The following is a 26,030-nucleotide window of genomic DNA, read 5'->3' as shown; positions in this document are numbered from 1 at the left end:
ACAGACTGACCTGTGTTGTTCATTGTTTAAGTGAGACTAGCTACTGACTGACCTGTGTTGTTCATTGTTTAAGTGAGACTAGCTACAGACTGACCTGTGTTGTTCATTGTTTAAGTGAGACTAGCTACTGACTGACCTGTGTTGTTCATTGTTTAAGTGAGACTAGCTACAGACTGACCTGTGTTGTTCATTGTTTAAGTGAGACTAGCTACTGACTGACCTGTGTTGTTCATGGGGAAGTCAGACTGCATGGTAGGGGGCAGATCGTTCATCCTGAGGGACAGCTGCCGTTTGAAGGGAGAGGAGTTGTTGTTGAGGGCAGGGAACCCTCTGAAGGAACCCTGTCTGGCCAGGACCTCCACTGGGGCGTGTCTGCGGGGGATAACCTGGGGGCCCAGGGGAGGGGAGGAGGAGGGGGACGGTGGCCCTGGTAGAGGGGCCACAGCCTGGTTCACCACACCCTCACTGGGGCCTGAGGAGAGAGGGATGGGGGGCCTGACATCGCCCTCTGCTGTAGGAAACATCAGGGGACGGCAGACCACCAGATAAATACATCATGTAAAGAATGGGACACAAGAACACAAGAAACACAACACACACACACACACAGACACACACACACACACACACACACACACACACACACACACACACACACCTTTCTTGTCCTGCAACTGCCTCATGACCTCCTCTCGCTCCGCGGCTTCCGTCGCCGTGGTAACTGAACGAGCCCTCCCTGGTGAAGGTGGTTCTGTTGGAGTGGAGGTTGCTGTGACACCACACTCCTTCTCTCTCTTCTGTTTCCTCTCCAGACAGGCAGCGAAGGCACAGCCCACTGAGTGGCTCAGACGCTCTCCCTTAACACAATACCACATAACACCTTAACACAATACACATAACACCTTAACACAATACCACATAACACCTTAACACAATACCACATAACACCTTAACACAATACCACGTAACACCTTAACACAATACCACATAACACCTTAACACAATACCACATAACACCTTAACACAATACCACATAACACCTTAACACAATACCACATAACACCTTAACACAATACCAGATAACACCTTAACACAATACCACATAACACCTTAACACAATACCAGATAACACCTTAACACAATACCACATAACACCTTAACACAATACCACATAACACCTTAACACAATACCAGATAACACCTTAACACAATACCACATAACACCTTAACACAATACCACATAACACCTTAACACAATACCACATAACACCTTAATAACAGTCTCCCTGAGACAATACTTCAGTAATAGTATTTGGTATTATCATTGTGAAAGCACAACTACTTCTGGGCGTCAACACAGAACATGAAACACAGAACACAGACCATGAAACACAGAACACAGAACACAAAACACAGAACACAGACCACGAAACACAGAACACAGACCATGAAACACAGAACACAAACCATGAAACACAGAACACAAAACATGAAACACAGAACACAGACCATGAAACACAGAACACAAAACACAGAACACAGACCATGAAACACAGAACACAAAACACAGAACACAGACCACGAAACACAGAACACAGACCATGAAACACAGAACACAGACCATGAAACACAGAACACAAAACATGAAACACAGAACACAGACCATGAAACACAGAACACAAAACACAGAACACAAAACATGAAACACAAAACATGAAACACAGAACATGAAACACAGAACACAAAACATGAAACACAGAACACAAAACATGAAACACAGAACACAGACCATGAAACACAGAACACAGACCATGAAACACAGAACACAAAACATGAAACACAGAACACAGACCATGAAACACAGAACACAAAACACAGAACACAGACCATGAAACACAGAACACAAAAACACAGAACACAAAACATGAAACACAAAACATGAAACACAGAACACAGACCATGAAACACAAAACATGAAACACAGAACATGAAACACAGAACACAGACCATGAAACACAGAACACAGAACATGAAACACAGAACACAGAACACAAAACATGAAACACAGAACATGGAACACAGACCATGAAACACAGAACACAGAACATGAAGAACAAAACACAAAACATGAAACAGAACACAGAACATGAAACACAGAACACAGACCATGAAACACAGTACACAAAACATGAAACACAGAACACAAATTATGAAACACAGACCACAAAACTGTTGAAACACAAAACATGAAACACAGAACACTTATGAAACACAAAACACAGAACACGAGACACAGAACACGAATTATGAAACACAGAACACAAAACATGAAACACAGAACACAAAACACAGAACATGAAACACAGACCACAAAACATGAAACACAAAACATATGGAAATACTGAAACACAGAACACAAAACATGAAACACAGAACATAAAACACAGAACACGAAACACAGAACACAAAACATGAAACACAGAACACAAAACATGAAACACAGTACACAGAACACAAAACATGGAAACACGGAACACAAAACATGAAACACAAAACATGAAACACAAAACATGAAACACAAAACATGAAACACAGAACATGAAACACACATAATATGGAACATCAATAGACAAGGACATCTCAAGGGCAACACGACGTACATTTAAAAACATGTTAGCCTACATATCAGTACATATCAGTACATACACACAAACTATCTAGGTCTAATAGGGGAGGAAACAGGTGTTGCTTTCTCTGTTTTTTGAAACCAGGTGTTCTGTTAATTTGAGCATTTGAGATGGAACGGAGTTCAACAGGTTGCAATAAGGGCTCTCTATAATACTGTGCTCTTTCTTGAATTTGTTCTGGATTTGGGGACTATGAAAAGACCCTGGTGGCATGTTGGTGGGATAAGGTGTGTGTGTGTGTCAGAGCTGTGTGTAAGTTGACGATGCAAACATTTTGGGATTTTCAATACTTCAGTCATGTTTGGGCATAAGAAGATGTTTGGCCTGGTTTAGGAGACTCAGGTTGTGTGATGTTAGTTCATGATTTACAGGTTACCTGGCCAATGCTGAGGGTTTTATCATTTCACTAGTGGACTAGCTTAAGGTCTTATCATTTCACCAGTGAGACTAGTTAGGTCTTATCATTTCACTAGTGGGTTAGCTTAAGGTCTTATCATTTAGTGAGACTAGGTTAAGGTCTTATATTTCACCAGTGAGACTAGCTTAAGGTCTTATCGTTCACTAGTGAGACTAGTTAGGTCTTATCGTTTCACTAGGAGACTAGGTTAAGGTCTTATCATTTCACTAGTGAGACAGCTTAAGGTCTTATCATTTCACCAGTGAGACTAGTTAGGGTCTTATCATTTCACTAGTGAGACTAGCTTAGGTCTTATCACTTCACTAGTGAGACTAGCTTAAGGTCTTATCATTTACTAGTGAGACTAGCTAAGGTCTTATCATTTCACTAGTGAGACTAGCTTATGGTCTTATCATTTCAATAGTGGACAGGTTAAGGTCTTATCATTTATAGTGAGACTAGCTAAGGTCTTATCATTTCAATAGTGGACAGCTTAAGGTCTTCCTTATCATTTCACCAGGAGAATAGCTTAAGGTCTTATATTTCACCAGTGGTAACAGCTTAAGGTCTTATCATTTCACTAGTGAGACTAGCTTAAGGTCTTATCACTTCACCAGTGAGACTAGGTTAAGGTCTTCCTTATCATTTCACTAGTGAGACTAGCTTAAGGTCTTATCAGGTTCACTAGTGAGTAGCTTAAGGTCTTATCATTTCAGGTTAGTGAGACTAGCTTAGGTCTTATCATTTCAATAGTGAGACAGGTTAGGTCTTCCTTATCATTTCACCAGTGAGAATAGCTTAAGGTCTTATCATTTCACCAGTGAGACTAGCTTAAGGTCTTATCATTTCAATAGTGAGACTACTTAAGGTCTTATCACTTCACCAGTGAGACTAGCTTAAGGTTCCTTATCATTTCACTAGTGAGACTAGCTTAGGTCTTATCATTTCACTAGTGAGACTAGTTAAGGTCTTATTGTTTATAGTGAGACTAGGTTAGGTCTTATCATTTCAATAGTGAGTAACAGGTTAGGTCTTATCAGGGGTCAATAGTGAGACTAGCTTAAGGTCTTCCTTATCATTTCACCAGTGAGAATAGCTTAAGGTCTTATCATTTCACCTGAGACTAGCTTAAGGTTTATCATTTACTAGTGAGACTAGCTTAAGGTCTTGGTTTCACCAGTGAGACTAGCTTAAGGTCTTCCTTATCATTTCACTAGTGAGACTAGCTTAAGGTCTTATCATTTCACTAGTGAGACTAGTTAAGGTCTTATCATTTCAATAGTGAGACTAGCTTAAGGTCTTATCATTTCAATAGTGAGACTAGGTTAGGTCTTCCTTATCATTTCACCAGTGAGAATAGCTTAAGGTTTATCATTTCACCAGTGAGACTAGCTTAAGGTCTTATCATTTCACTAGTTAGGGTAACAGGTTAAGGTCTTCCTTATTGTTTACCAGTGAGAATAGCTTAAGGTCTTCCTTACTAACTTGGGCCCAAGAGTGGTTCATCGGTTAAGGCACTGCATTTAGGGGTGCTAGACGTACTACAGACCCATGGTTCGTTCAGGCTGTTCACAACCGGTAACGAGATTGGGAGTCTGGTTTAGGGGTTAGGCGTAACAGGTTGGCCCTGTGTCCGGGTTCCCCGGTTTAGGTCAGTATTGTAAATTAGAATTTGTTCTTAACTGAATTGCCTAGTTAATAAATAAATATAAAAAAGTCAGCTGGGGTTAGTGTAACAGGTTAGAGTCTGGCTAGGGGTTAGGATAACAGGTCAGGGTCTGGTTTAGGGGTTAGGGTAACAGGTTAGGGTCTGCTTTAGGGGTTAGGGTCCGGTTTAGGGGTTAGGGTAACAGGTTAGGGTCTAGTTTAGGGGTTAGGGTAACAGGTTAGGGTCTGGTTTAGGGGTTAGGGTAACAGGTTAGGGTCTGGTTTGGGGTTAGGGTAACAGGTTAGGGTCTGGTTTGGGGATAGGGTAACAGGTTAGGGTCTGGTTTAGGGGTTAGAGTCTGGTTTGGGGTTAGGGTAACAGGTTAGGGTCTGGTTTTGGGGATAGGGTAACAGGTTAGGGTCTGGTTTGGGGATAGGGTAACAGGTTAGGGTCTGGTTTAGGGGTTAGAGTCTGGTTTTGGGGTTAGGGTCTGGTTTAGGGGTTAGGGTAACAGGTTAGGGTCTGGTTTGGGGTTAGGGTGGAACAGGTTAGGGTCTGGTTTAGGGGTTAGGGTCTGGTTTAGGGGTTAGGGTAACAGGTTAGGGTCTGGTTTTGGGATTAGGGTAACAGGTTAGGGTCTGGTTTTGGGGTTAGGGTCTGGTCTTTAGGGGTTAGGGTAACAGGTTAGGGTCTGGTTTTGGGGTTAGGGTAACAGGTTAGGGTCTGGTTTAGGGGTTAGGGTAACAGGTTAGGGTCTGGTTTTGGTGTTAGGGTCTGGTTTAAGGGTTAGGGTAACAAGTTAGGGTCTGGTTTAGGGGGTTAGGGTCTGGTTTAGGGGTTAGGGTCTGGTTTAGGGGTTAGGGTCTGGTTTAGGGGTTAGGGTCTGGTTTTAGGGGTTAGGTAACAAGTTAGTGTCTGGTTTTGGGGTTAGGAGATAGGTGTTAGGGGGTTAGGCTAACAGGTTAGGGTCTGATTTTGGGGTTAGAGTAACAGGTTAGTGTCTGGTTTAGGGGTTAGGAGGTAGGTGTTAGGGGGTTAGTGTAACAGGTTAGGGTAACAGGTTAGGGTAACAGGTTAGGGCCTGGTTTAGGGGTTAGGGTAACAGGTTAGGGTCTGGTTTAGGGGTTAGGGTAACAGGTTAGGGTCTGGTTAGGAGGTAGGTGTTAGGTGGTTAGGGTCTGGTTTTGGGGTTAGGAGATGGGTGTTAGGGGGTTAGTGTAACAGGTTAGGGTAACAGGTTAGGGCCTGGTTTAGGGGTTAGGGTAACAGGTTAGGGTAACAGGTTAGGGCCTGGTTTAGGGGTTAGGGTAACAGGTTAAGGTCTGGTTTAGGGGTTAGGGTAACAGGTTAGGGTCTGGTTTAGGGGTTAGGGTAACAGGTTAGGGTAACAGGTTAGGGCCTGGTTTAGGGGTCAGGGTAACAGGTTAGGGTCTGGTTTAGGGGTTAGGGTAACAGGTTAGGGTCTGGTTTAGGGGTTAGGGTAACAGGTTAGGGTCTGGTTTTGGGGTTAGGGTCTGGTTTAGGGTAACAGGTTAGTGTCTGATTTTGGGGTTAGGGCCTGGTTTAGGGGTTAGGGTAACAGGTTAAGGTCTGGTTTAGGGGTTAGGGTAACAGGTTAGGGTCTGGTTTAGGGGTTAGGTAACAGGTTAGGTCTGGTTTAGGGTAACAGGTTAGGGTCTGGTTTAGGGGTTAGGGTCAGGAATAGGGGTTAGGGTAACAGGTTAGGGTAACAGGTTCGGGCCTGGTTTAGGGGTTAGGGTAACAGGTTAGGGTCTGGTTTAGGGTTAGGGTAACAGGTTAGGGTCTGGTTTAGGGGTTAGGGGTTAACAGGTTAGGGTCTGGTTTAGGGGTTAGGTAACAGGTTAGGGTCTGGTTTTGGGGTTAGGGTCTGGTTTAGGGTAACAGGTTAGTGTCTGATTTTGGGGTTAGGGCCTGGTTTAGGGGTTAGGGTAAAAGGTTAAGGTCTGGTTTAGGGGTTAGGGTAACAGGTTAGGGTCTGGTTTAGGGGTTAGGGTAACAGGTTAGGGTAACAGGTTAGGGCCTGGTTTAGGGGTGAGGGTAACAGGTTAGGGTCTGGTTTAGGGGTTAGGGTAACAGGTTAGGGTCTGGTTTAGGGGTTAGGGTAACAGGTTAGGGTCTGGTTTTGGGGTTAGGGTCTGGTTTAGGGTAACAGGTTAGTGTCTGGTTTAGGGGTTAGGGTCTGGTTTAGGGGGTTAGGGTCTGGTTTAGGGGTTAGGGTAACAGGTTAGGGTCTGGTTTAGGGGTTAGGGTAACAGGTTAGGGTCTGGTTTAGGGGGTTAGGGTAACAGGTTAGGGTCTGGTTTAGGGGTTAGGGTAACAGGTTAGGGTCTGGTTTAGGGGTTAGGGTAACAGGTTAGGGTCTGGTTTTGGGGATAGGGTAACAGGTTAGGGTCTGGTTTTGGGGATAGGGTAACAGGTTAGGGTCTGGTTTAGGGGTTAGAGTCTGGTTTTGGGGTTAGGGTCTGGTTTAGGGGTTAGGGTAACAGGTTAGGGTCTGGTTTTGGGGTTAGTGGAACAGGTTAGGGTCTGGTTTAGGGGTTAGGGTCTGGTTTAGGGGTTAGGGTAACAGGTTATGGGTCTGGTTTTGGGTTTAGGGTAACAGGTTAGGGTCTGGTTTTGGGGTTAGGGTCTGGTTTAGGGGTTAGGGTAACAGGTTAGGGTCTGGTTTTAGGGGTTAGGGTAACAGGTTAGGGTCTGGTTTTGGGGTTAGGGTAACAGGTTAGGGTCTGATTTTGGGGTTAGGGTCTGGTTTAAGGGTTAGGGTAACAGGTTAGGGTCTGGTTTAGGGGGTTAGGGTCTGGAACAGGTTAGGGTCTGGTTTAGGGGTTAGGGTCTGGTTTAGGGGTTAGGGTCTGGTTTAGGGGTTAGGGTAACAAGTTAGGGTCTGGTTTGGGGTTAGGGATAGGTTTAGGGGGTTAGGGTAACAGGTTAGGGTCTGGATTTTGGGGTTAGAGTAACAGGTTAGTGTCTGGTTTAGGGGTTAGGAGGTAGGTGTTAGGGGGTTAGTGTAACAGGTTAGGGTAACAGGTTACAGGGGTAACAGGTTAGGGCCTGGTTTAGGGGTTAGGGTAACAGGTTAGGGTCTGGTTTAGGGGTTAGGGTAACATGTTTGGGTGTGTTTAGGAGGTAGGTGTTAGGTGGTTAGGGTCTGGTTTTGGGGTTAGGAGATGGGTGTTAGGGGGTTAGTGTAACAGGTTAGGGTAACAGGTTAGGGCCTGGTTTAGGGGTTAGGGTAACAGGTTAGGGTAACAGGTTAGGGCCTGGTTTAGGGGTTAGGGTAACAGGTTAAGGTCTGGTTTAGGGGTTAGGGTAACAGGTTAGGGTCTGGTTTAGGGGTTAGGGTAACAGGTTAGGGTAACAGGTTAGGGCCTGGTTTAGGGGTCAGGGTAACAGGTTAGGGTCTGGTTTAGGGGTTAGGGTAACAGGTTAGGGTCTGGTTTAGGTCTGGGGGTTAGGGTAACAGGTTAGGGTCTGGTTTAGGGGTTAGGGTAACTTAGGGTCTGGTTTAGGGGTTAGGGTATTTTGGGGTTACTGGTTTAGGGGTTAGGGTAACAGGTTAGGGTCTGGTTTAGGGGTTAGGGTAACAGGTTAGGGTCTGGTTTAGGGGTTAGGGTAACAGGTTAGGTCTGGTTTAGGGTAACAGGTTAGGGTCTGGTTTAGGGGTTAGGGTCAGGAATAGGGGTTAGGGTAACAGGTTAGGGTAACAGGTTAGGGTCTGGTTTAGGGGTTAGGGTAACAGGTTAGGGTCTGGTTTAGGGGTTAGGGTAACAGGTTAGGGTCTGGTTTAGGGGGTTAGGGTAACAGGTTAGGGTCTGGTTTAGGGGTTAGGGTAACAGGTTAGGGTCTGGTTTTGGGGTTAGGGTCTGGTTTTAGGGTAACTGTCTGGTTTAGGGGTTAGGGCCTGGTTAACAGGTTAGGGTAAAAGGTTAGGGTCTGGTTTAGGGGTTAGGGTAACAGGTTAGGGTCTGGTTTAGGGGTTAGGGTAACAGGTAACAGGTTAGGGCCTGGTTTAGGGGTTAGGGTAACAGGTTAGGGTCTGGTTTAGGGGTTAGGGTAACAGGTTAGGGTCTGGTTTAGGGGTTAGGGTAACAGGTTAGGGTCTGGTTTTGGGGTTAGGGTCTGGTTTAGGGTAACAGGTTAGGGTCTGGTTTAGGGGTTAGGGTAACTGGTTTAGGGTAACAGGTTAGGGTCTGGTTTAGGGGTTAGGGTAACAGGTTAGGGTCTGGTTTAGGGGGGTTAGGGTAACAGGTTAGGGTCTAGTTTAGGGGTTAGGGTAACAGGTTAGGGTCTGGTTTAGGGGTTAGGGTAACAGGTTAGGGTCTGGTTTAGGGGTTAGGGTAACAGGTTAAGGTCTAGTTTAGGGGTTAGGGTAACAGGTTAGGGCCTGGTTTAGGGTAACAGGTTAGGGTCTAGTTTAGGGGTTAGGGTAACAGGTTAGGGCCTGGTTTAGGGGTTAGGGTAACAGGTTAGGGTCTAGTTTAGGGGTTAGGGTAACAGGTTAGGGTAACAGGTTAGGGTCTGGTTTAGGGGTTAGGGTAACAGGTTAGGGTCTGGTTTAGGGTAACAGGTTAGGGTCTGGTTTTGGGGTTAGTGGAACAGGTTAGGGTCTGGTTTAGGGGTTAGGGTAACAGGTTAGGGTCTGGTTTAGGGGCTAGGGTCTGGAATAGGGGTTAGGGTAACAGGTTAGGGTCTGGTTTAGGGGTTAGGGTAACAGGTTAGGGTTTAGGGTAACAGGTTAGGGTCTGGTTTAGGGGTTAGGGTCAGGAATAGGGGTTAGGGTAACAGGTTAGGGTAACAGGTTCGGGTCTGGTTTAGGGGTTAGGGTAACAGGTTAGGGTCTGGTTTAGGGGTTAGGGTAACAGGTTAGGGTCTGGTTTAGGGGTTAGGGTAACAGGTTAGGGTCTGGTTTAGGGGTTAGGGTAACAGGTTAGGGTCTGGTTTAGGGGTTAGGGTAACAGGTTAGGGTAACAGGTTAGGGTCTGGTTTTAGGGTAACAGGTTAGGGCCTGGTTTAGGGGTTAGGGTAACAGGTTAGGGTCTGGTTTAGGGGTTAGGGTAACAGGTTAGGGTCTGGTTTAGGGGTTAGGGTAACAGGTTAGGGTAACAGGTTAGGGTCTGGTTTAGGGGTGAGGGTAGGTTAGGGTAACAGGTTAGGGTCTGGTTAGGGGTGAGGTAACAGGTTAGGGTCTGGTTTAGGGGTTAGGGTAACAGGTTAGGGTCTGGTTTAGGGGTTAGGGTAACAGGTTAGGGTCTGGTTTAGGGGTTTAACAGGTTAGGGACTGGTTTAGGGGTTAGGGTAACAGGTTAGGGTCTGGTTTAGGGGTTAGGGTAACAGGTTAGGGTCTGGTTTAGGGGGGGGGTAACAGGTTAGGGTAACAGGTTAGGGTCTGGTTTAGGGGTTAGGGTAACAGGTTAGGGTCTGGTTTAGGGGTTAGGGTAACAGGTAGGGTCTGGTTTAGGGGTTAGGGTAACAGGTTAGGGTAACAGGTTAGGGTCTGGTTTAGGGGTTAGGGTAACAGGTTAGGGTCTGGTTTAGGGGTTAGGGTAACAGGTTAGGGTCTGGTTTAGGGGTTAGGGTAACAGGTTAGGGTCTGGTTTAGGGGTGAGGGTAACAGGTTAGGGTCCGGTTTAGGGGTTAGGGTAACAGGTTAGGGTCTTACCGAGTCCTTGATAGCCATGAAGCAGTGGCAGATCCAGCGTCTCGTCGTTCCATCTCTACAGATGTAGGAGAACGCTCTCTCAAAGTTCCTGTCCGGAGCGCAGAACGATACCTTCTCTATTGTCTGGTCTAGGATCAGGTCCTACAGAGACATTATCATTACATCATTATCACATTACAACACTATCGCTACAGCATTATCATTACAGCATTATCACATTGCACATTTGTCACATCACACCATTATCATTACATCATTATCACATTACAACACTATCACTGCAACATTATCATTACAGCATTATCACATTACAACAATAACAATACAACATTATCATTACAGCATTATCACATTACTTCATCGTCACATCGCACCATTATCATTACATCAGTATCACATTACAACACTATCACTACAACATTATCGTTACAGCATTATCACATTACACCTTCATCGCATCACTATCATTACACCATTATCACATTACAACACTATCACTACAACATTATCATTACAACATTATCACAGTACACCATCATCACATCACACCATTATCATTACATCATTATCACAGTACACCATCACATCACACCATTATAATTACACCATTATCACATCACAACACTATCACTACAGCATAATCATTACAGCATTATCACAGCACACCATCATCACATCACACCATTATAATTACACCATTATCACATTACAGCACTATCACAACATTACAACATTATCACCTTACATCATTATCATTACACACTTACAACAACATTATACAACATTACATCATTATCACATTACAACACTATCGCTACAACATTATCACATTACACCTTCATCACATCCCACCATTATCATTACATCATTATCACATTACAACACTATCACTACAACATTATCACCACAACATTATCACATTGCACTGACTGTTATTTTAGTATTGCTTCAGTGTCTTACAGAGGAGAAACATTACAACATTATCACACTGTTATCTTTACTACGATGACCTACAGAGAGACATTATCATTAAAGCATTATCACATTACAACATCATCACATCACACCATTATAATTACACCATTATCACATTACAACATATCACATTACAACATTATCATCACAACATTATCACATTACACTGACTGTTATTTTAGCATTACTTCAGTGTCTTACAGAGGAGAAACATCACAACATTATCACAGTGTTATCTTTACGACGATGTCCTACATGGGAGAGACATTATCCCCGACTGTCAACATTACAGCATTACTTTTTCCCGACACAGAGTTTCCAGCTCTCAGACACATGAAACATCCCCTGCATCTAAAGTCCTTGAATTGAAACTAAATGTGTGATCTTACAAATATGGCCTGTAAATCCACGCCTCATGTTTAGGACAGTTAACCCAGAACATAATATCGTGGTAATTTGGAGTCTTGTGTCCACGAGAGATGATGCTGTTTCGTCTCCAAGCCTTCAGTAGGGGGAAGCAGAAGCCTGCGTTTAATGCGGACCAGTCTATTAATGTTCCACGAAGGAGTCTCGATACCAGGTGTACTGTAACCAGGCTATAAAAGAGGAACCATTGTTTGTCAAACTGTCCCGAGAACAAAATAATTAACCAGTTCATTAAAAAAGTTGTGCCAAGTCAGCGGCGTGTAAGAGTCTCCTCTTTTGAGGATGCCAAACTGCCAGAAGCATTTCCTCTGCCTGAGGTTTAACATTCCTCTGGCGGAGGTTTAGCATTCCTCTGGCGGAGGTTTAGCATTCCTCTGGCGGAGGTTTAACATTCCTCTGGCTGAGGTTTAGCATTCCTCTGGCGGAGGTTTAGCATTCCTCTGGCGGAGGTTTAGCATTCCTCTGGCTGAGGTTTAGCATTCCTCTGGCTGAGGTTTAGCATTCCTCTGGCGGTCTGAGGTTTAGCATTCCTCTGGCTGAGGTTTAGCATTCCTCCGGCTGAGGTTTAATTCCTCTGGCATTCATTTCTGGCGGAGGTTTAGCATTCCTCTGGCGGAGGTTTAGCAGGTTTTCCTCTGGCTGAGGTTTAGCATTCCTCTGGCCGAGGTTTAGCATTCCTCTGGCCGAGGTTTAGCATTCCTCTGAGCATTCCTCCGGTTGAGGTTTAGCATTCCTCTGGCCGAGGTTTAGCATTCCTCTGGCCGAGGTTTAACATTCCTCTGGCCGAGGTTTAGCATTCCTCTGGCCGAGGTTTAGCATTCCTCTGGCCGAGGCATTTCTGGCAGGTTTAGCATTCCTCTGGCCGAGGTTTAGCATTCCTCTGGCCGAGGTTTAGCATTCCTCTGGCCGAGGTTTAACATTCCTCTGGCCGAGGTTTAACATTCCTCTGGCATTCCTCTGGCCGAACATTCCTCTGGCCGAGGCATTTTAACATTCCTCTGGCCGAGGTTTCATTCCTCTGGCCGAGGTTTAACATTCCTCTGGCCGAGGTTTAACATTCCTCTGGCCGAGGTTTAACATTCCTCTGGCCGAGGTTTAACATTCCTCCGAGGTTTAGCATTCCTCTGGCTGAGGTTTAGCATTCCTCTGGCTGAGGTTTAGCATTCCTCTGGCTGAGGTTTAGCATTCCCTGAATGAGGTTTAACGTTTCTCTGGCTGAGGTTTAGCATTCCTCTGGCTGAGGTTTAGCATTCCCCTGAATGAGGTTTAACATTCCTCTGGCCGAGGTTTAGCATTCCTCTGGCTGAGGTTTAGCATTCCTCTGGCTGAGGTTTAACATTCCTCTGGCCGAGGTTTAGCATTCCTCTGAATGAGGTTTAGCATTCCTCTGAATGAGGTTTAGCATTCCTCTGGCTGAGGTTTAGCGTTCTGTGTCAATCTGTCAGTGTGTGTTTCTGTGTGTGTGCGTAGGGTGTACAGTTGATGTCAGAAGTTTACATACACTAAAGTTGGAGTCATTAAAACTCATTTTTCAACCACTCCACAAATAGTAGAGTACACAAGTATAAACACCATGGGACCACGCAGCCGTCATACCGCTCAGGGAGGAGACTCGTTATGTCTTCTAGAGATTAACGTACTTTGGTGTGAAAAGTGCAAATCAATCCCAGAACAACAGCAAAGGACCTTGTGAAGATGCTGGAGGAAACCGGTACAATAGTATCTATAATCCCAGTCAAACGAGTCCTACATCGACATAACCTGAAAGGCCGCTCAGCAAGGAAGAAGCCACTGCTCCAAAACCGCCATAAAAAAGCCAGACTACGGTTTGCAACTGCACATGGGGACAAAGTGTTACTTTTTTCATCAGACCAAATGTCCTCGTCTGATGAAACAAAAATAGAACTGTTTGGCCATAATGACCATCGTTATATTTGGAGGAAAAACGGAGAGGCTTGCAAGCTGAAGAACACCATCCCAACCGTGAAGCATGGGGGTGGCAGCATCGTATATTGAAGCAACATCTCAAGACATCAGTCAGGAGTTAAAGCTTGGTCGCAAATGGGTCTTCCAAATGGACAATGACCCCAAGCATACTTCCAAAGTTGTGGCAAAATGGCTTAAGGACAACAAAGTCCTGGTAGGTATTGGAGTGGCCATCATAAAGTCCTGACCTCAATCCAATGGAAAATATGTGACAGAACTGAAAAAGTGTGTGCGAGCAAGGAGGCCTACAAACCTGACTCAGTTACATCAGCTCTGTCAGGAGGAATGGGACAAAATTCACCCAACTTATTGTGGGAAGCTTTTGGAAGGCTACCCGAAACGTTTGACCCAAGATAAACAATTTAAAGGCAATACTACCAAATACTAATTGAGTGTATGTAAACTTCTGACCCACTGGGAATGTGATGAAAGAAATAAAAGCTGAAATAAATCATTCTCTCTACTATTATTCTGACATTTCATATCCTTAAAATAAAGTGGTGATCCTAACTGACCTAAGACAGGGAATTTTTACTAGGATTAAAAGTCAGGTATTGTGAAAAACTGAGTTTAAATGTATTTGGCTGAGGTGTATGTAAACTTACGACTTCAACTGTATGTCTGTTTCTGTGTCTGTCTGCGTGTGTCTGTCTGTCTGCGTGTGTCTGTCTGTCTGCGTGTGTCTGTCTGTCTGCGTGTGTCTGTCTGTCTGTCTGCGTGTGTCTGTCTGCGTGCATGTGTCTGTCTGTCTGCGTGCATGTGTCTGTCTGTCTGCGTGTGTCTGTCTGTCTGCGTGTGTCTGTCTGTCTGCGTGTGTCTGTCTGTCTGCGTGTGTCTGTCTGTCTGCGTGTGTCTGTCTGTCTGCGTGTCTGTCTGTCTGTCTGTCTGTCTGTGTCTGTGTCTGTCTGTCTGCTGTCTGTGTCTGTCTGTGCATGTGTCTGTCTGTCTGCATGTGTCTGTCTGTCTGCGTGCATGTGTCTGTCTGTCTGCGTGCATGTGTCTGTCTGTCTGCGTGCATGTGTCTGTCTGTCTGCGTGTGTCTGTCTGTCTGCGTGTGTCTGTCTGTCTGCGTGTGTCTGTCTGTCTGCGTGTGTCTGTCTGTCTGCGTGTGTCTGTCTGTCTGCGTGTGTCCGTCTGTCTGCGTGTGTCTGTCTGTCTGCGTGTGTGTCTGTCTGTCTGCGTGTGTCTGTCTGTCTGCGTCATGTGTCTGTCTGTCTGTCTGCGTGTGTCTGTCTGTCTGTCTGCGTGTGTCTGTCTGCGTGTGTCTGTCTGTCTGCGTGTGTGTGTCTGTCTGTCTCTGTGTGTGTGTGTCTGTTTACGTGTGTGTGTGTCTGCGTGTGTGTGTGCGTGTCTGTGTGTGTGTGTCTGTGTGCGTGTGTGTGCGTGTGTGTCTGTCTGCGTGTGTGTGTGTGTCTGTTTGTGTGTGTCTGTCTGTGTGTGTATGTGCGTGTGTGTGTGTCTGTTTGCGTGTGTTTGTCTGCGTGTGCGTGTGTGTGTGTTTCTGTTTGCGTGTGTGTGTGTGTCTGCCTGTGTGTGTGTGTGTGTGTGTCCGTGTGTCTGCGTGCGTGTTAACCTAGCTGTTCAGACAACAGAGCAGGAGATTGGATGGATCTGTTACTTTACCTTCGTTTTGTCATCTACCACACGGAGACCATCTGCTGAGACCCACAACACTGCTTTCACTGCCTTCTTCCCTGCCTGCAGACAAAAACACAGAGATGATGAGAGGGAGAGATGAGAGGGAGAGATGAGAGAGAGACAGGGAGAGATGAGAGGGAGAGATGAGAGATGAGACAGGGAGAGATGAGAGGGAGAGATGAGACAGGGTGAGATGAGATGAGAGGGAGAGATGAGAGGGAGACAGGGTGAGATGAGAGAGAGAGATGAGAGGGAGAGATGAGAGAGAGACAGGGTGAGATGAGAGAGAGACAGGGAGAGATGAGAGGGAGAGATGAGAGGGAGAGATGAGAGAGAGACAGGGAGAGATGAGAGGGAGAGATGAGAGAGAGAGAGATGAGAGAGAGACAGGGTGAGATGAGAGAGAGACAGGGAGAGATGAGAGGGAGAGATGAAAGGGAGAGATGAGAGAGAGACAGGGAGAGATGAGAGGGAGAGATGAGAGGGAGAGATGAGACAGGGAGAGATGAGAGGGAGAGATGAGAGAGATGAGAGAGAGAGAGAGATGAGAGGGAGAGATGAGAGAGATGAGGGAGAGATGAGAGATGAGACAGGGAGAGATGAGAGGGAGAGATGAGACAGGGAGATATGAGAGGGAGACAGGGAGAGATGAGAGGGAGAGATGAGACAGGGAGAGATGTGATGGAGAGATGAGAGATGAGACAGGGAGAAATGAGAGGGAGAGATGAGAGAGAGACCGGGAGAGATGAGAGGGAGACAGGGAGAGATGAGAGGGAGAGAGGGAGAGATGAGAGGGAGAGATGAGACAGGGAGAGATGAGACAGGGAGAGATGAGAGGGAGAGATGAGACAGGGAGAGATGAGAGGGAGAGATGAGACAGGGAGAGATGAGAGGGAGAGATGAGAGGGAGACAGGGAGAGATGAGAGGGAGAGATGAGAGAGAGACCGGGATAGATGAGAGGGAGAGATGAGAGAGAGAGACAGGGAAAGATGAGAGAGAGATGAGAGAGAGACCGGGAGAGATGAGAGGGAGAGATGAGAGGGAGAGTTGAGAGACAGGGAAAGATGAGAGAGAGAGAGGCCGGGAGAGATGAGAGGGAGAGAGGGAGAGATGAGAGAGAGACAGGGAGAGATGAGGAGGAGATGAGGGAAAGATGAGAGAGAGACCGGGAGAGATGAGAGAGAGACCGGGAGAGATGAGAGGGAGAGATGAGAGAGAGACCGGGAGAGATGAGAGAGAGACGGGGAGAGACACAGGGAGAGATGAGAGGGAGAGATGAGAGGGAGAGATGAGAGGGAGACAGGGAGAGATGAGAGGGAGAGGTGAGAGAGAGACCGGGAGAGATGAGAGAGAGACGGGGAGAGATGAGAGAGAGACCGGGAGAGATGAGAGAGAGACGGGGAGAGACACAGGGAGAGATGAGAGGGGAGAGAGAGCCCGGGAGAGACGGGGAGAGATGAAAGGGAGAGATGAGAGAGAGACCGGGAGACAGGGAGAGATGAGAGAGAGACCAGGACATACAGGGAGAGACGGGGAGAGATGAAAGGGAGAGATGAGAGACCGGGAGACAGGGAAAGATGAGGGAGAGACCGGGAGAGACAGGGAGAGATGAGAGAGAGACCGGGAGAGATGAGAGAGACCGGGACATACAGGGAGAGATGAAAGAGAGAGAGATGAGAGAGAGACCGGGAGACAGGGAGAGATGAGGGAGAGATCAGGAGAGACAGGGAGAGATGAGAGAGAGACCGGGAGAGATGAGAGGGAGAGATGAGAGAGAGACCGGGAGACAGGGAGAGATGAGGGAGAGACCAGGAGGGATGATAGAGAGACCGGGAGAGATGAGAGGGAGAGAGACCGGGAGAGATGAGAGAGAGACCAGGAGAGATGAGAGAGAGACGGGGAGAGACACAGGGAGAGATGAGAGGGGAGAGAGAGAGAGAGAGAGACCAGGAGAGACAGGGAGAGAGACGGGGAGAGAGGGAGAGATGAGGGAGAGATGAGAGAGAGACCGGGAGAGACAGGGAGAGATGAAAGGGAGAGATAAGAGAGAGACCGGGAGACAGGGAGAGATGAGGAAGAGATGAAGGAGAGACCGGGAGAGATGAGAGAGACCGGGAGAGATGAGAGGGAGAGATGAGAGAGAGACTGGGAGAGATGAGAGAGAGACGGGGAGAGACACAGGGAGAGATGAGAGGGAGAGATGAGACAGGGAGATATGAGAGGGAGACAGGGAGAGATGAAAGGGAGAGATGAGAGAGAGACCGGGAGACAGGGAGAGATGAGGAAGAGATGAAGGAGAGACCGGGAGAGATGAGAGAGAGACCGGGAGAGATGAGAAGGAGAGATGAAGAGAGACCGGGAGAGATGAGAGAGACGGGGAGAGATGAGAGAGAGACGGGGAGAGACACAGGGAGAGATGAGAGGGGAAAGAGAGACCAGGAGAGACAGGGAGAGAGACGGGGAGAGAGGGAGAGATGAGGGAGAGATGAGAGAGAGACCGGGAGACAGGGAGAGATGAGGGAGAGACCGGGAGAGACAGGGAGAGATGAGATAGAGACCGGGAGAGATGAGATAGAGACCGGGAGAGATGAGAGAGAGACCGGGACATACAGGGAGAGACGGGGAGAGAGAAAAGGGGAGAGAGAGAGACAGGGAGAGATGAGAGAGAGAGACAGGGAGAGAGACGGGGAGAGAGGGAGAGAGACCAGACACTCCCATTTTCTCCCCCAGCATTACATCTCCCTTGAAACACACACACACACACACACACACACACAGTCTAATATAACTAACCTTGTGGGGACACACATTTCAGTCCTATTCAAAATCCTATTTCCCTAAATCCTAATCTGTACCCTTACCTAAATCCTAATCTGTACCCTTACCTAAACCCTAATCTGTACCCTTACCCTTACCTAACCCTAATCTTTACCCTTACCTAAACCCTAATCTGTACCCTTACCTAAACCCTAATCTGTACCCTTACCTAAACCCTAATCTGTACCCTTACCCTTACCTAACCCCTAATCTGTACCCTTACCCTTACCTAAACCCTAATCTGTACCCTTACCCTTACCTAACCCTAATCTGTACCCTTACCCTTACCTAAACCCTAATCTGTACCCTTACCCTTACCTAAACCCTAATCTGTACCCTTACCCTTACCTAACCCCTAATCTGTACCCTTACCCTTACCTAAACCCTAATCTGTACCCTTACCCTTACCTAAACCCTAATCTGTACCCTTACCTAACCCTAATCTGTACCCTTACCTAACCCTAATCTGTACCCTTAACCTTACCTAACCCTAATCTGTACCCTTACCTAAACCCTAATCTGTACCCTTACCCAACCCTAATCAGTACCCTTACCTAAACCCTAATCTGTACCCTTACCTTTACCTAACCCCTAATCTGTACCCTTACCTAAACCCCTAATCTGTACCCTTACCTAACCCCTAATATGTACCCTTACCCTTACCTAAACCCTAATCTGTACCCTTACCTAAATGCTAATCTTTACCCTTACCTAAACCCTAATCTGTACCCTTACCTAAACCCTAATCTGTACCCTTACCCTTACCTAACCCTAATCTGTACCCTTACCTTAACCCTAATCTGTACCCTTACCTAAACCCTAATCTGTACCCTTACCCTTACCTAACCCCTAATCTGTACCCTTACCCTTACCTAAACCCTAATCTGTACCCTTACCTAAACCCTAATCTGTACCTTTACCCTTACCTAACCCTAATCTGTACCCTTACCCTTACCTAAACCCTAAATGCTAATCTTTACCCTTACCTAAACCCTAATCTGTAACCTTACCTAAACCCTAATCTGTACCCTTACCCTTACCTAAACCCTAATCTGTAACCTTACCTAAACCCTAATCTGTACCCTTACCCTTACCTAAACCCTAATCTGTACCCTTACCCTTACCTAACCCTAATCTGTACCCTTAACTAACCCTAATCTGTACCCTTACCCTTACCTAACCCCTAATATGTACCCTTACCTAAATGCTAATCTTTACCCTTACCTAAACCCTAATCTGTACCCTTACCTAAACCCTCATCTGTACCCTTAACCTTACCTAACCCTAATCTGTACCCTTACCTAAACCCTAATCTGTACCCTTACCCAACCCTAATCTGTACCCTTACCTAAACCCTAATCTGTACCCTTACCTTTACCTAACCCCTAATCTGTACCCTTACCTAAACCCTAATCTGTACCCTTACCTAAACCCTAATCTGTACCCTTACCCTTACCTAACCCCTAATCTGTACCCTTAACTAACCCTAATCTGTACCCTTACCCTTACCTAACCCCTAATATGTACCCTTACCCTTACCTAAACCCTAATCTGTACCCTTACCTAAATGCTAATCTTTACCCTTACCTAAACCCTAATCTGTACCCTTACCTAAACCCTAATCTGTACCCTTACCTAAACCCTAATCTGTACCCTTACCCTTACCTAACCCCTAACCTGTACCCCTACCCTTACCTAAACCCTAATCTGTACCCTTACCTAAATGCTAATCTTTACCCTTACCTAAACCCTAATCTGTAACCTTACCTAAACCCTAATCTGTACCCTTACCCTTACCTAAACCCTAATCTGTACCCTTACCCTTACCTAACCCTAATCTGTACCCTTAACTAACCCTAATCTGTACCCTTAACCTTACCTAACCCCTAATATGTACCCTTACCTAAATGCTAATCTTTACCCTTACCTAAACCCTAATCTGTATCCTTACCTAAACCCTAATCTGTACCCTTATCTAAACCCTAATCTGTACCCTTACCCTTACCCAACCCTAATCTGTACCCTTACCTAAACCCTAATCTGTACCCTTAACTAAATCCTAAAACACAACCTTAACACACCCACCCACACGTCCACACCCACCCACACGCACCCACAAGTCCACACACGTCCACCCACACCCACACACGCCCACACACACCCACATGTCCACATACACGCACCCACACACACCCACAAGTCCACACACACCCACCCACAAGTCCACACACACCCACCCACACGTCCACACACACCCACACGTCCACACACACCCTCCCACACGTCCACACACACCCACCCACACGTCCACACCCACCCACACGTCCACACACACCCTCCCACACTCACCCACACGTCCACACACACCCACCCACACGTCCACACCCACCCACACGTCCACACACACGCACCCACACACACCCACAAGTCCACACACACCCACCCACACGTCCACCCACATGTCCACACTCACCCACACACACACAAACCCACACGCACACACACACGCACCCACACACACACACACCCACAAGTCCACACACACCCACCCACACGTCCACCCACACGTCCACCCACACCCACACACACCCATTCGTCCATCCACACGTCCACACACACCCTCCCACACCCACCCATTCGTCCACCCACACGTCCACACACACCCTCCCACCCACACACACGCACGCACCCACACCAACACACACCCACAAGTCCACACACCCACCCACACGTCCACCCACACGTCCACACACACCCACGCACACACCCACCCACACGTCCACACACACGCACCCACACACACCCACAAGTCCACACACACGCACCCACACCCACCCATACGTCCACACACACACCCACCCACACACACCCATCCACACACGTCCACCCACACGTCCACACACACCCTCCCACACGTCCACCCATTCGTCCACCCACACGTCCACACACACCCACACACACCCACCCATTCGTCCACACACACCCACCCATTCGTCCACCCACACGTCCACACACACCCTCCCTTTCGTCCACCCACACGTCCACACACACCCACCCATTCGTCCACCCACACGTCCACACACACCCTCCCACACGTCCACGCACACAAAAGCTGGAAAGAGGGAAAACAAGGGAAAGTGAAACATTATAAAGAACATTGAGGGAAGTCATTAATAGGTGGTGTTGTTCCAGACTGGAAGGAGGAAGAGGTGAAAGGACGTTGACACGACAACAAAGCAACTGACATAGTAGCCCACTAGTTCAATAACAACTTCCATACCACACACACACACACCCAGGTGTCCAGGTAGTTTGTTGGTGAGGTAATGTCCCAGACAGGACCCTGATCAGAGAGTGAGGGGTTATATTAAGGACAGAGGCAGAGGCACTCAGATTGACACACAAGGCACAACTTACTTTTGTAAAGAAGCCCTTGAAGAATGTTCTGTCCTGTTGTGGGGCAGGTAAAGGGGAGGGGGGGGGGGGCGACAACACGGACAATGTTACCGATGACTTAGGAGGGCTACCGAGTGTCCAGGTGTGTGTGATTTCTCTGTTTATTGTTTATGGGGGGGGGGGGGGTAGGAGTTGAAGCTTGTTTAGGAGTGAGTCAGTGGAGAGATGGATGGATGAGGAGGCCAAGGTTGACGTTTGGTGAGGAGTGAGTCAGTGGAGAGATGGATGGATGAGGAGGCCAAGGTTGACGTTTGGTTAGGAGTGAGTCAGTGGAGAGATGGATGGATGAGGAGGCCAAGGTTGACGTTTGGTTAGGAGTGAGTCAGTGGAGAGATGGATGGATGAGGAGGCCAAGGTTGACGTTTGGTTAACTTCCTCACGGTTATGATTAGAGTTACTAACCACCACATGGAAACACACCGCTGTCGATTAGCTACAGATCCACCCACATCATCAGAGGTCCCAGAGAACAGGACACAGAGTTACACAGGGACCGGATCAACAACACAGAACCAATACCCCCACACTGTTATCCCAGAGTACACTGGGACCGGATCAACAACACAGAACCAATACCCCCACACTGTTATCCCAGAGTACACTGGGACCGGATCAACAACACAGAACCAATACCCCCACACTGTTATCCCAGAGTACACAGGGACCGGATCAACAACACAGAACCAATACCCCACACTGTTATCCCAGAGTACACTGGGGATCAACAACACAGAACCTACCCCCACACTGTTATCCCAGACTGAGGTAGCTAACCAGAGTAGCTACATAGAGAGGTAGCTACACAGGAGGTAGCTACACAGAGAGGTAGCTACATAGAGAGAGGAAGCTACACAGAGGTAGCTACATACAGAGGAGGTAGCTACATAGAGAGGTAGTTACATAGAGAGGTACTAGAGAGGTAGCTTATAGAGAGGTCTAGCTATAGAGAGTAGCTACACAGAGAGGTAGCTATATAGAGGAGGAAGCTAGCATAGAGGAGGTAGCTACATAGAGGAGGTAGCTAGAGACTAGGTATATAGAGAGGTAGCTACAGAGAGAGGGTGTATATAGAGAGGTAGCCCATACAGAGAGGTAGCTAGCTACATAGAGAGGTAGTTACATAGAGAGGTAGCTACATACAGGTAGAACATAGAGAGGTAGTTACATAGAGAGGTAGTTACATAGAGAGGTAGTTACACAGAGAGGTAGCTACACAGAGAGGTAGCTACACAGAGAGGTAGCTACACAGAGAGGTAGCTACATAGAGAGGTAGCTACATAGAGAGGTAGTTACATAGAGAGGTAGCTACATAGAGAGGTAGCTACATAGAGAGGTAGCTACATAGTGAGGTAGTTACATAGAGAGGTAGCTACATAGAGAGGTAGCTACACAGAGAGGTAGCTACACAGAGAGGTAGCTACATAGAGAGGTAGCTACATAGAGAGGTAGTTACATAGAGAGGTAGCTACATAGAGAGGTAGTTACATAGTGAGGTAGCTACATAGAGAGGTAGCTACACAGAGGTAGCTACACAGAGAGGTAGCTACACAGAGAGGTAGCTACATAGAGAGGTAGCTACATAGTGAGGTAGTTACATAGAGAGGTAGCTACATAGAGAGGTAGCTACATAGAGAGGTAGCTACATAGAGAGGTAGCTACATAGAGAGGTAGCTACACAGAGAGTTAGCTACATAGAGAGGTAGCTACATAGAGAGGTAGCTACATAGAGAGGTAGTTACATAGAGAGGTAGCTACATAGAGAGGTAGTTACATAGTGAGGTAGCTACACAGAGGTAGCTACACAGAGAGGTAGCTACACAGAGAGGTAGCTACATAGAGCGGTAGCTACACAGAGAGGAATCTACATAGAGAGGTAGCTACATAGAGAGGTAACTACAGTTGAAGTCGGAAGTTTACATACACTTTAGCCAAAAACATTTAAACTCAGTTTTTCCTGACATTTAATCAGAGTAAAACTCCCTGTCTTAGGTCAGTTAGGATCACCACTTTATTTTAAGAATGTAAAATGTCAGATTAATAGTAGAGATAAAGATTTATTTCAGGTTTTATTTCTTTCAACACATTCCCAGTGGGTCAGAAGTTTACATACACTCAATTAGTATTTGGTAGCATTGCCTTTAAATTGTTTATCTTGGGTCAAACGTTTCGGGTAGCCTTCCACAAGCTTCCCACAATAAATTGGGTGAATTTTTGTCCATTCCTCCTGACAGAGCTGTAACGGAGTCAGGTTTGTAGGCCTCCTTGCTCGCACACACTTTTTCAGTTCTGCCCACACATTTTCTATTGGATTGAGGACAGGACTTTGTGATGGCCACTCCAATACCTTGGCTTTGTTGTCCTTAAGCCTTTGGAAGTATGCTTGGGGTCATTGTCCATTTGGAAGACCCATTTGCGACCAAGTTTCAACTTCCTGACTGATGTCTTCAGATGTTGCTTCAATATATCCACATAATTGTCTTTCCTCATGGTGCTATCTATTTTGTGAAGTGCACCAGTCCCTCCTGCAGCAAAGCACCCCCACAACATGATGCTGCCACCCCGTGCTTCACGTTGGGATGGTGTTCTTCAGCTTGCAAGCCTCCCCCTTTTTCCTCCAAACATAACGATGGTCATTATGGCCATACAGTTTTATATATATATATAAATATATTATTTTTTCATCAGATCAGAGGACATTTTTCCAAAAAGTACGATCTTTGACCTCATGTGCAGTTGCAAACCGTAATCTGGCTATTTTATGGGGGTTTTGGAGCAGTGGCATCTTCCTTGCTGAGTGGCCTTTCAGGTTATGTCAATATAGGACTCGTTTTACTGTGGATATAGATACTTTTGTTCCTGTTTCCTCCAGCATCTTCACAAGATCCTTTGCTGTTGTTCTGGGATTGATTTGCACTATTCGCACTTTCATCTCTAGAAGACAGAACGCGTCTCCTTCCCGAGCGGTATGACGGCTGCGTGGTCCCATGGTGTTTATACTTGTGTACTATTGCTTGTTCAGATGAGCGTGGTACCTTCAGGTGTTTGGAAATTGCTCCCAAGGACGAACCAGACTTGTTGAGGTCTACAATTTTTTTCTGAGGTCTTGGCTGATTTCTTTTGATTTTCCCATGATGTCAAGCACAGAGGTAAGGTAGGCCTTGAAATACATCCACAGGTGCGCCTCCAATTGACTCAAATTTTGTCAATTAGCCTATCATCAGCTTCTAAAGCCATGACATCATTTTCTGGAATTTTCCAAGCCGTTTAAAGGCACAGTCAACTTAGTGTATGTAAACCTCTGACCCACTGGAATTGTGACACAGTGAAATAATTTGTCTGTAAACAATTGTTGGAAAAATTACTTGGAAAAATGATGCATGTGTCATGCACAAAGTAGATGTCCTAACCGACTTGCCAAAACTTGAAAAATTAGTATTAATGACTCCAACCTAAGTGTATGTAAACGTCTGACTTCAACTGTATATCCACATGAGCAGATCAAAGTAGAACAAAAACAGGCCTCCCCTGCTATGACATCATCACTAGGCGCCTGGTCTGGCTTTGGAGAGTATCAGGAGGATAATCCTGTATCAGATGTTTCCTGATTCAGATGTCTTGTAACCATTTTGAGCCAACAGACTTCAATAGATGCATTCGACAGATAGTAAAGATTCTCTGAGCAGTGAGTGACATCCACTCTTTTGACTGCAATGTCACAGGTCATGTTTAGGACCAGCAGCAGTCTGTCGAACCTGATCTTTAATCCACTGTCTGGCTCTGGCCCTCTTCTCCATGCATCGCGCCGACAGAGATAAATTCCTCTCTGGGAATTAACGACTCATAGTGTAATCATAACATTTAGGAATTCATTACAATCAAATGCCGGCCATTTTACCTCCCAAGAGAAATCAGTCAGTTATCGTTACAGCTGTGTACATTCCCCCTCAAGCAGGCACCAAGATGGCCCTCAAGGAACTTCACTGGACTCTATGTAAACTGGAAACCATACATCCTGAGGCTGCATTTATTGTAGCTGGGGATTTTAACAAAACAAATTTGAGAACAAGGCTACCTAAATTCAATCAGCATATTGATTGTCGGAAACGCAGGTGTAATGCACTCAACCACTGCTACTCTAACTTATGCAATGCATAAAAAGCCCTCCCCTGCCCTTCCTTGGGCAAATCCGACCACAACGCCATCTTGTTCCTACCGTCTTACAGGCAGAAACTCAAACAGGATGTACCGGTGACTAGAACCATTCAACGGTGGTCTGACCAATCGGAATCCACGCTTTTGATCACACGGACTGGAATATG

The 26,030-nt window shown here is 46.5% G+C and overlaps 1 pseudogene; it reads right to left on the bottom strand.

The window, feature by feature from the left end:
- Nucleotides 1-26,030, bottom strand: part of LOC135531030 (protein numb homolog) — a 56,839-nt pseudogene that overhangs the window by 11,655 nt on the left and 19,154 nt on the right.

The sequence above is a fragment of the Oncorhynchus masou genome, unplaced genomic scaffold (genome assembly GCF_036934945.1).
Source record: "Oncorhynchus masou masou isolate Uvic2021 unplaced genomic scaffold, UVic_Omas_1.1 unplaced_scaffold_1496, whole genome shotgun sequence".
Lineage (NCBI taxonomy): Eukaryota > Metazoa > Chordata > Actinopteri > Salmoniformes > Salmonidae > Oncorhynchus > Oncorhynchus masou.
The sequence above is the reverse complement of the archived record's forward strand: the minus strand, read 5'-3'. Positions and strand labels throughout refer to the sequence as shown.